The sequence below is a fragment of the Coffea arabica genome, chromosome 6e (genome assembly GCF_036785885.1).
Source record: "Coffea arabica cultivar ET-39 chromosome 6e, Coffea Arabica ET-39 HiFi, whole genome shotgun sequence".
NCBI classification, from domain to species: Eukaryota; Viridiplantae; Streptophyta; class Magnoliopsida; order Gentianales; family Rubiaceae; genus Coffea; species Coffea arabica.
Window position 1 is genome coordinate 51,705,371 of NC_092321.1, and position 8,884 is coordinate 51,714,254.

Here is an 8,884-nt window from a genome sequence, read left to right on the forward strand (position 1 = left end):
AAGGTGGTTTTCTGTCCCAAAGCAAAACCTATTTAGAGAGACTGAGAATCAAATTTTCGATAAATTTCCAAATTGCTAAATTCCTAAACCTCACACATAAATCCTCAAATTTCTAAATATAGTAATCTAAATCTCATTTTTCACCGCATCTTCATTGATAATCTAGTCCAGTTATCATTTCCATGGTAACTTAATGCCCTTATCTTCGAATACAACTCGAAGGCGTGGCACATCTTGGCTCTAGCACACATAAGTCTAACATCATCAATTTAAAATTCATTGATGGCCATGAGACTCTCTTGTTGCAATTGTAGATGTATTGTACACCAATTATAGTTATTGAAGTTTTACTTTAAAAAAATATTGTTTCAGTTAAAGTGTTCGATAAGTATAATTATAATTTAGTTTATTAAGAAGCAGGTTTGATTATAAAGTATCATAGTGGACTTCATTTAGTGCTCATGACAATGCACAAATACTTTTATGATTTATAAGAAACTATTTTAACAAATGTCAATGTATCTGTATATCGAGAAAATCACACCAACTGTTAAAATTTTGATACTGTCTTTATAGATCATCTTTGATTAATTTCATATAATTTTAAGTTACTTTAAAAAGATTATCTTCATATACGTAGCAAATCTTCTTAAACCACTAAGCAAGGATGAATGTGTACACAGTCCTTAATAATTCACTTGAAAATGTCTACTTATTTAGCCTCTATGATGATCCACACGAACTTCCTTATTTTTAAACCTCATAGGTAGATATTGCTCAAAGTAGAAAAATGCTAGCTTATTACTAGATCCTAACACACAAGTTGTCAAGGAAGAAGATGAAGAAATCCTAAGGTTGAGAAACCCAAGAATTGGCTAACATGGGAGACGGGAGAGGATTGTTTGTTTCTCTCTCTTAGATGCCAATTTTACTTTTCTCTCTCTCTCTCTTGATTTTCACAAAATATCACACAACTCATTTATTATTGTGTTGTCTTACAAGATTAAACTATGAGCGTATTTATAACTAAATAAGTTACTTAAATCTATATGAAAATTGGTCAACTAGTTTTCAAATAGATTTGGCTTCCATCTTCTAGTACAACTCTTATCTTCCAAGACTTAATCTTATTTGCACTATAAGTCCCTCAAGGTTAATTTATCATAACTTATAATTTATATAAATTAAACTATAAGTTATTAAAACTTATCATTCAAGTCCCCAATTGAATTTGTTTTAATCTAACTAATGAAGTTTTTAATGTGTGTGGCCGTTTAGATTCTCATATTCGTTGGCGTTAAGCATAAAATATAATACTTTTTTTTTTGGAGTTGCAATGTTTTTTTTTTTTTGGCAAACCTCGTTCACAGGTGAGGGGCGGCACTCCTTCATTTTATTGAAATAAAAAATAAAAAATAAAAGTACAAAGAACTTGAGGTGGCCAAACCTAATCTCAACAGCACGAAATAAAAAACCAACAATTCTAAGATTTCTTGAGAGCATGACGCCTAACAAAAGGTATCAAAAGCCTATCTAACTGCAATGCTAACCTAACTTTAAGAGGAAGAGAATTGACTGAATTAAAAACGCTATCGAATCCCAAGTTCAATGAAGCCAATGCATCAAACACAGAATTTGCTTCTCTAAAGATATGAGACAACAAAACTCACAAACCATGTAATAAAGACCTAATATTCCACAACACATTACACAAAGGCCATTTACCTAGAATCCTAGATTTAACTAAGTGTACAAGAACCTATGAATCAACCTCCACTTCGAAATCTTCGACACCTTTTTCTTGACAAAATTGCAATCCCCATACTAAAGACAAGGCCTCAACCGTCAGCAGATCCACCTCCCCAGATTCCTTATAAAATGCAAAAACTAGCTTCTCTTCATGAGTCTGTAAGAGACCTCCCTCATATGCCCATATAGATACCACACTAGCATTAGTGTTCAACTTTAAAAAGTTATGTGATGGCTTATTCCACACAACCACATCAAGCTGAATTTCCTTGGTAGTATGATAAATCAACCAACTCTAAGGATGATCATGGTAACCTTTAAAATGTATCAAACAAAAACATTTAGTTGCCCCCAACTGCATAATAAAATGATCCGTTGAAAAATAACATGAGAGGCAAAAAAGGAATACCCTTAAATATGTGCCTGGTTACAACCCTTTCATATAAATCATAAATTACGCAAAGGAGTCACTATCCGAATATGATTCATTGATACAAAGTTGTGTAAGACGAACCATTCAAAAAACATGGATGAAATCCCTCTAGCTCTCAACTCTAACAAACCAAATTGTCATCCAAAAAATTGCCATACTTCCAAAGCTAAAGGGCCAGTCATGAATGAATGCTCAATTGTCTCAGCTTGCGCATTACAACAGCAGCACCTTGATGCTAAAACTATCCCCTTTCTTTGTAGTAAATCATCAAAAGGAACCCAATGACGAATCAATCGGCAAACAAAGAAAGAAACCTTCAAGGGAACTAGTGAAGTCCACACAAGCTTATCAACCAATGAAACATTGCGTTTTTGCCAAACCATCTCCCAAGCTAACACCTTGAGAACTCACTTGTAGAAGAAGGGGACCAAATCATTTGATCTCGCTCCTCAGGGAAGAAAGGAACCTTCAATATACACTCAACATGGGAAGGTGACAACCATTAATGAAACTGCTGCTCATTCCAACCATTAGACACATAGAATTCTCCTACAAAAGCATGAGGCTTATCAGAAATATCTGTAATCCATGCTAAAGGTTTATCAAAACACCACGTATCATGCCAAAAATCAACCAAACATTCCCTTAGCAACCAACGAATTTGGCTTTCAGCAAAGTCACAAATCTCTTCCAACCTTCTCCATGATGTCGGAGGTCTATCAATCACAACCAAAGATGGATGGATCCTTTTGATATGTTTTTGATGCATGAAATTCGACCAAATAGATTCATTCCTCTGCCATCTCTACCACAATTTACATGAAAATGCTTTTAGGGTATCAATAAAAGATCGAAAACCTAACCTTCCTTCTTGAATAGGATTACACAATTTTTTCCGAGTAGGCCAATGCATTCGCTTAACTTTACTATTCTAATCCCATAGAAAAGCATTGCATATTCTTTCCAAAGCAACCAAAATAGCCTTTAGTAAATGCACCATTTGTAATAAATAAAAAGGTATAGAGCTCAGCACATGCCGAATGAGTATAATCTTACCACATATACTAAGTAATTTCGAACTCTAATGAAAAAGACATTTTCTCAACATAGTGAGGAGACCATAAAACAATACATCCTAACCTCCCTCTTACCAAAGGAATCCCCAGGTAATTCATTGGAAAGGGTTGTTCCCTAAATCGAAGGTTGGACGAAACCAAAGAGAGCTGCCCTTCTGAATCTCTCGAAGAACATGCAAAGGAGCTCTTACTAGCATTAACTTTTGGCTTAAAAAGGATTGGTACAAAGAGAAAATTCCAAACAGCTTTCAAACAATCTTCTGAATATCAAGTAAAAATAACTGTATCATCTACAAAAGCCAAGTATGGAACTTGAGATACAGCAGATATAAAAAATCATTGGTCATTTTCCAAAAAAATTTGATGAAGACCCCAACTTAGGAACTTAGCAACAAAAAGAAAAATAGCCAGCGATAATGGATCACCTTGTCTAACACTTCAATAGATTTGAAAAAACCTGATGGCTCCCTATTAATCAACACAGAGAACCATGAATTCGTAAATGTCCGAAAAAAATAAATCAACCTCCAATTTAGAAAAATCAAAACTCCGTAACATAAACAATAAAAAATGCCATTTGACACGATGATAAGCCTTCTTCATGTCAAGTTTAAGAATCAAATTTGGACCAATCAAATGCCTATCCAAATCTAAAATCAATTCTTGAGCCAACAACATGTTAATAACAATTCACCTACCTGGAACACAATCTGTCTACCACAAAGAAATTAGTGAATGAAGTAATTTATTGATCCTATTTGCCAAAATCTTTGAAATAATTTTCGAACATATATTGCAAAGATTGATGGGTCTGAAATCCTTCGATTGATGAGCACCCTCCACCTTTGGGAGAAGGACCAAAAGAGAGCTAGATCAACATCTAGGCTGTTCTACACTTAGAAAAAACTCTTGAACTACTAACAACAAGTTATCTTTAATAATCTCTCAACAAGACTGATAAAAACCTACCCCAAATCCATCAGAACCTAGAGCACTATCAACATCCATTGGGAATACCACCAACCGAAACTCTTTCAAAGTCGAAAGCTCTTTTAACATATCATTATCCTCATCACACACAACGGGAACTTCAAAAGAAAGCTGCGGATTAACCACCTGATGTTTTGAAAAAAATAACTTAGAATAAAATTCAACTTAGAAGATTTAATAAGATCCACAAATTTCAATCAAAAGTCAGAAATATCCTTAATGCACGAAATAAAATTATTATTTCGTATTTGTTTCAATAATCCATAGGAGTAGGCTATGTTGGCATTACTTTCTTTCAACCATTTAATTCCCACCTTTTGACACCAAAAAGCACACTCAACAGCAAGTTTACTAGAATGTAAAGCTCGAGTTTCATGAAGAAGAATCTTGGACTGCTCATCCTAATTCATATCAAATTCCACTTCTCTCTACTTAAATGTCTTCTCTGCAACTTTAACTCAAAAAATATTACTAAATAATTCTCGATTTCAAATTCTCATCCTCTTTTGAACCACCATAAGTTTTCTAAAAAAATCAAACATCTCAATCTCAGATACAGGTTTCTTCCATTCATTTGAAACCATCTTTAAAATTGAGAATGATTATGCTAGACATTGAGAAAATGAAAAGAAGAAAGATGCAGCCCTCTTGAACCACACTTGACAAAAAAAGAGAATGATCTGAACGATCTCTTGCCAAGTGTAGAACTTTAGTGATCAGATGATATTCCATCCATCATGCATTAATTAAAACTCTATCCAACCTTTATCAAACAGTGTCATTAGTTCAAATAAAAGGTTGGCCTTCGAACTCTACTGCTGATAAACCACAATTAAACATCAAATTCCTCCATATTACGAGTATTTGCTGGAGAACCGACAACCGGTTCCTCTCCCAATGATATAACATTAAAATCTCCAACAACCATCTAGGGTTGATTTATATTCAAACTTAGAGATTCCATTACCTCCTACAAAATTCTATGTTCAACCCTAGTATATTTTGCATATACTTCGAAAAATATAAATGATGCACCAGAATGAAAAGAAGTAGATGCGTGAATCAATTGCTCTGCGTATTCAGTAAAATTCAAAACCACATCATCAAACCATAAAAATCAAATTTTCCCTTGAGTAAAAGAAATAGCTCGATCAAAGTGAAGATGCTAACGAACTATCTCCAACTGAGTATATTAGACATAGATTCTATAACAACCAACAACCGAATAGAATTCTTCATACAAAATTTATGCAAATAAAGTAAAGATTCAACACAGGAAGCTCCGCAAATATTTCAAACAATAATGTTAATTGGATTTAACATGAGAACGCTATGAATACATAGTTTGAGAAAATGGAACCTGAGAATACACTCGTGATTTAGAAGAATGTCTAGAACATCTCTTAACTTTACTTGGCTCCTCCACAATGAGTTTATTTATCAGAGTACTATTTTTTGCATCCAAAAGAGCTAATCGAGGACAATCGTCATCCAAAAAATTAGAATATTTCAACTTTATTTTAAAATTTCATTGAAACTCCTTCATTTGTTGTAAACAATCTGTCTAACTATGCAAGCTATTTGCTGATTTTGTCCAAAAAACTTGATGACTTAACAAAGAAAACTAGTTCAAATCCCCCGAACTATCCAGCAAATTTTTCAACAAGGCAAATGTATTAGTAACATCCACTATTGAATCATCATCTGTATCCAAATTTGTAAAAGAACCATCAATATCTTGATTTGAGATTACAACATGTGAGGACCCGAAAATTTTCTTATTTTTATAGAATATTACCGGGTTATTTAAATAATTATTCACTTATTTTCTCCGAATTATTTATTTCGACCATTTTAAATCCATTTAGATGGAACAACGTCTCTTTTATGTTTTTAAAGCGTTTTGTTGGAAAATTCACTTTTCAAAAAAATTCGTTTAGTTTGGAACAACGAGTGCACATTTTTCGAGGCTAAACTTGAATCGGGAGTGTATTAATATTGGAGAATTAAGAATGATTAATAGTAGATTAAGAAATGTTAATTGAGGAATTAATACTCGACTCATGTAAGAACTCACAAATTTACCTATTTTAAACTCCTGTTACGAGCTTATTTAATTATTTATTTGGCCAATGGCCCCGAATATTATTTTCTATCCTTATTAGACCTAAATACATGGAATTATAGTTTCATTATATTTTTAAAGTGACTTGTTTCAAAAATTAATTTTTGGAAGCTCGTTTAGTGAAAATAGTGAAAAAGATGTTTGGAAATTTTAATCGATCGAAGGTACAATAAGTTTGAAAAATTGGAGATTTGTACAATGGTTTTAAAATAGGTAATTTTATGTTTAAATACTCAAGTGATAGTCATTAGTACTATCGTTATAAAAATTTCTTGGAGGTCTCGCGTTATCGCGCTTAATTTGGAAATGCGCGTTTTTACGCGTGCGATTAATTGAGGGATTTTAGACTATTAGTTTAGACTATTAAGAATGAATAATATTAGTGTAAATGAAAGTACATTAGAGGTTTAGGGCACTAGTGAAACGAACTCGAAAGGAATTGAGCACGAAGCGCGCGTATACGCGCACTATCCTTAGTTGACTTTTGGAGCATTTTGGGCTACACATTATTGAGCTCCTCATGGGTGCATCACACTAGATCAAAACCCTTCAATTCCTCAACTAAAGTGGCATGCAACATCTCTTCTTTTCCCTCTCATTTGGCCGAACCATCAGCTGCAACAAAACAACTCCAAGTTTTGCAAATTTCATCTCCAAATCTTGCTCAAACCTTCACCAAATTCAACCAAAATTTAACTACACTTAGCTCAATACTTGGGAAGTTCATCTAGCTACAAAACAAGGAGCTTTCCACGGATTTCTTGGAGCTTCTAAGGACCGAAAATCCTGCCTAGTTCATCAACCAAAGTAGGTAATGATCCAATACTCTAATCTTGGTTTATGGAGGTTGATTAACACCTTTAAGCTCTTGTATTCATATGGGTGGTTGTTATTGTTGGAAAATTTGGAAGGTGGCTCTATGAACTCCCACCCTTGTCTTGATGGCTGATGTGATGATTGATGATGGATTTAATGTTGGTTTAGTACTCAAAATGGTAGATTAATGGTGTATTATTAGTATAAACTTCAAGAAATGCATGGGGTAAAAAGTTTCGATTCTGCCCCTGCTTTGAACGTACCTATTTCTGTGGAATTTTGAGGTTGTGATAACTTATATATGATGTTTATATGTTGTATAGATGGTGTAAAAAATTTCATTGAAAAATATTGAGGTTTGGTGGGTCAAATGAATCGATTTCACAAAGCTAGTAAATCTGGAACTGTTCCCGTAATGCTCTGACCAGCTTTCGTGTTTCGGCCATAACTTTGTACTCCGACGTCAAAATCAAGTGCCGTCAGCGGTATTTGAAACTAAACATTCCCACCTTTCCGACGGTATAAAATGTACATTCTGGTTCCATGTATGTGAGTCGAACCAACCATTTAAAGTCGGCTGTTCTGTTTCTCTGTTTTCCTGGAACGAAATGCTGAGGCTGCAAATTGTGGCTCGAATTCAAGCTAGTTTTGTGCTGAATTTCAAAATAATTTCTTCTGTGAAATTTTAGTTCTATGAATTTATTTTCCAACTCCATAAACCATACCCAATTCCGAGTTAAGTTGAGTGATTTATGATCAAAATACGGAACCTGCCCTGCTCTTGAAAACCCTAACTTTTGGACAGATTTGATGCAAGGCTTGGTGTAGACTTGCTAACTGAATATTTTGGTGCTCAACACTTATGAAATGTGCCATGAATATTCTTTAGGCTTTGCCTACACTAATGAGCCATGTTTGAGGAATTTTTCCTTGACCAAATGTTTGGAATGGAAAACAAAAGGTTCAAGGCAATTTTGTCTTAGGATTTTCGAAACTTTGGTTGTTTGAGTGACTACCTTCCCGAAGGTATTTTTCCATGAAATTTGATAGAGGAATACTCTTTATATAGGAGTATTATACTGTCAAATTTTGTACCAATCCAAGTCCATTTCAATACCTAACTAAAGTCCCAAAGTTGGAAACTCAAATCTGGAAATTTGTTCACCAGTTTTGAATTTTTCCCTAACTTTGAGCTACCGTATCTCGGTGCTCGAAACTCCGATTCTTGATCCGCTTTTTCTGTTAAAAACATTACTTGCAACTCTAATGGAGTTATAGATTTCAGAGGTTAGCTCGCAACGTGTGAATTTTACCGAATTTCCAAAGTTTGCAAAAAACCAACCCCAACACAACCTTAAGTACTCTGAAACAGTAACTTTGAGCCCATTTTTGAATATCTTCCATTTAAATTCATGGAAAAGTGTCTTCTAAGAACTTTTAGTACTTTCAAAGAGGTTTCCAATGATGTCAAGTTTTTCAATTTTGGACTTGTGTAGAGTGAGATACGATTTTTCAAGGGTTCGTATGAAAACAGAAATTTTCTGAATTCCAAGGAAATGGAGTTTTTCAAGTACTCCTTATTCCTTCGATATTATTCGAACGTTGTATCATTGATTTCCAAAATGTAAACTTAATTTCTCTTGTACTTTGAAATCCCGCTCGAGAGTCTCGATTTAGGATAATTAAGGCTCGTTT